This window comes from Nerophis lumbriciformis, linkage group LG02, assembly GCF_033978685.3.
Source record: "Nerophis lumbriciformis linkage group LG02, RoL_Nlum_v2.1, whole genome shotgun sequence".
NCBI lineage: Eukaryota > Metazoa > Chordata > Actinopteri > Syngnathiformes > Syngnathidae > Nerophis > Nerophis lumbriciformis.
In genome coordinates this window covers 50,863,066-50,866,360 of record NC_084549.2, presented here as the reverse complement: position 1 = coordinate 50,866,360, position 3,295 = coordinate 50,863,066, and the positions used below count along the sequence as shown (strand labels likewise).

Here is a 3,295-nt window from a genome sequence, read left to right as displayed (position 1 = left end):
GTTTTTACATTTTACAATTTGATATATTTTTAATTGCATGTTTTTACACTTTGAGGACTTTGACTGTATTTTTAATTGCATAATTTTATTCCTTGTGGACTTTGCTGGCATTTTAAGACGTTGCTCCTTTTAGCTTGTTGCCCCTGACAACCAAAGTGCCCAATCGAACGGCACCTGAAATCAGACGCACCTGTGGAGCATTAGGGCTGCACACATTTAAAAAGGAGCGACCAGGAGGATCGTCAGGCTTAACAAGGAGGACCGGGTGAACGCGCGCAGGTTGAGAAGGAATCCCCAGGACTACCCAGCAGACCCGCAGGCTACCGAAAAGAACCCCCAGAATCCCACAATACGCAGGGGCAGAGGAAACTCTGCCTCCAAAGTAAGTGTCTTGCCTTGTGGATTTGCAGGGGTATTTAACTGCCTTGGGCTGTGGGCTTGTGGCTCGTGTGTCGTGCGCTGGCTGTGTGGTTCTGTGAGCAGGAGCAATCGAACACGATTCATAAACCAAAGATGTATTATGTCTAAAAATGCCTGTAATATTTTATCCATGTGAGTTACTACAATCAGTTGTTTTTGTAAGGTTTGCAAGTACAACAAATAGGTTTTACACATAATGACAGTATAACTGCCACACCCAATCAGTAGTTTTTTACTCAATATGACAGTAATATTTTGACAATCCTGAGATAATGCAAAAAAAGCAAAAAAAATGTATTGCAACATAATTCCTAAACCAACAATGCAAAATGTCTAAAAATACCTGTAATATTAAAACTATGTGACAATTACTGTAATCAGTTGTTTTTGAAAGATTTGCAAATACAAAAATTAGGTTTTACGCATAGACATATAACTGCCACCTAAATATTACAGTTTAAAACATAACTCCTAAACCACACATGCAAAGTGGCTAATAATGCCTGGAGGAATGTATCTTTGTATGTTTTACTAGAATAATGATCTTTTGTAAGGTTTGCAAAGACACAAGTTAGTTTTTTTTACTCAATATGACAGTTTTACTGTCATACTAAATATGAAAGTGATATAAACATAACTCTAAAACCAAACATGCATTGTCTAAAAATGCCTGTAATATTGTATCTATGAGTATTACTAGAATCAGTTGTTTTTGTAAGGTTTGCAAATACAAAAATTAGGTTTTACTCACTATGCCAGTTATTTAAACATAACTCCTAAACAACAAATGCAAAATGGCTAATAATGCCTGGAGATGTATCTTTGTGAGTTTTACTAAAATGTTCTTTTGTAAATTTTGCAAAGACACAAGTTAGTTTTTTTACTCAAGATGACACTGTCATACTAAATAAGAAAGTTGTATAAACATAATTTCAAAACTACACATGCAATCCGTCTAAAAATGCCTGTAATATTGAATCTGTGAGTTTTACCAGAATCAGGTATTTTGGTAAAGTTTACAATTACAAAAATTAGGTTTTACTCATAATGACAGTATAACTGCCACATTCAATATGGCAGTAACCCCTAAACCACATGCAAAATGGCTTATAATGCCTGGAGATGTATCTTTGTGAGTTTTACTAGAAAACATATAATTTGTAAGGTTTTTAAAGACACAAGTTAGTTTTTTTTACTCAATATAATAACATAACTGTCATACTAAATCTATCCATTTTCTTCCGCTTATCCGAGGTCGGGGTTGCGGGGGCAGCAGCCTAAGCAGAGAAGCCCAGACTTCCCTCTCCCCAGCCACTTCGTCCAGCTCTTCTCGGGGGATCCCGAAGCGTTCCCAGGCCAGCCGGCTGACATAGTCTTCCCAATGTGTCCTGGGGCTTCCCCGTGGCCAACTGCCGGTCGGACTTGCCCTAACGAAAAAAGCAATTAAAATGTATTCAAACACAACTCTTAAACCAAACGTGAAATGTCTAAAATGCCTGCAATATTGAATCTATGTCAGTTTTACTAGAATCAGTTGTTTTTGTAAGGTTTGCAAATACCAAAATTAGGTTTAACACTTAATGACAGTATAACTGCCACACTCAATATGACAGTTATTTAAACATAACTCCTAAACTACACATGAACATTTTCTAATAATGCATGAAGAAATGTATCTTTGAGTTTTCCTAGTAACATTTTCTTTTGTAAGGTTTGCAAAGACGCAAGTTAGTTTGTTTTAATCACTATGACTTTACGGTCACACTCCATATGACAGTTATTTAAACATAACTCCTAAACCGCACATACAAAATGGCTAAATGTATCTTTGAGTTTTACTGGGAAAAATATTTTGTAAGGTTTGTAAAGACACAAGTTAGTTTTTTTTTTAACTCAATATGACTGTATTACTGTAATACTAAATATGAAAGTTATATAAACACAACTCCAAAACCAAATATGCATTATGTCTAAAAATGCGATGTGATATTGTATCTGAGTTTTACTAGAATCAATTGTTTTTGTAAGGTTTGCAAATACAAAATTTAGGTTTTACTCACTGAGTTATTTAAACATAAATACAACAAATGCAAAATGGCTAATAATGCTTGGAGAAATGTATCTTTGTTTGTTTTTCTAGAATGATTATATTTTGTAAAGTTTGCAAAGACACTAGTTAGTTTTTTTTTTACTTAATATGACAGTATAACTGTCATACTAAATCCATCCATTTTCTTCCGCTTATCCGAGGTCCGGTTGCGGGGGCAGCAGCCTAAGCAGAGAAGCCCAGACTTCCCTGTCCCAAGCCACTTCGTCCAGCTCTTCTCGGGGGATCCTGAGGCGTTCCCAGACCAGCCGGCTTACATAGTCTTCCCAATGTGTCCTCTGTCTTCCCCGTGGCCTCCGCCGGTCGGACTTGCCCTAACGAAAAAAGCAATAAAAATGGATTCAAACACAACTCCTAAACCAAATATGTATGTCTAAAATGCCTGTAATTTTGAATCAATGTGAGTTTTACTAGAATCAGTTGTTTTTCTAAGGTTTGCAAAAACAAAAATTAGGTGTAATACTTAATGACTGAATTACTGCCACACTCAATATGACAGTTATTTAAACATAACTCCTAAACTACACATGAACATTTTCTAATAATGCATGAAGAAATGTATCTTTGAGTTTTCCTAGTAACATTTTCTTTTGTAAGGTTTGCAAAGACGCAAGTTTGTTTTAATCACTATGACTTTACGGTCACACTCCATATGACAGTTATTTAAACATAACTTCTAAACCACACATGCAAAATGGCTAATGCCTGTTGAAATGTATCTTTGTGAGTTTTACTGGGAAAAAATATATTTTGTAAGGTTTGTAAAGA

The 3,295-nt window shown here is 35.6% G+C and overlaps 1 long non-coding RNA gene across 1 annotated transcript; it reads left to right on the top strand.

Moving 5' to 3' along the window:
• The first annotated feature begins 234 nt into the window (after window positions 1-234).
• LOC133610929 (uncharacterized) lies at window positions 235-2,999 on the top strand. Its single transcript, XR_009815940.2, has 3 exons — window positions 235-382; window positions 1,675-1,870; window positions 2,671-2,999. It is a non-coding gene; the product is annotated as an uncharacterized lncRNA (long non-coding RNA).
• Window positions 3,000-3,295: the final 296 nt, after the last annotated feature.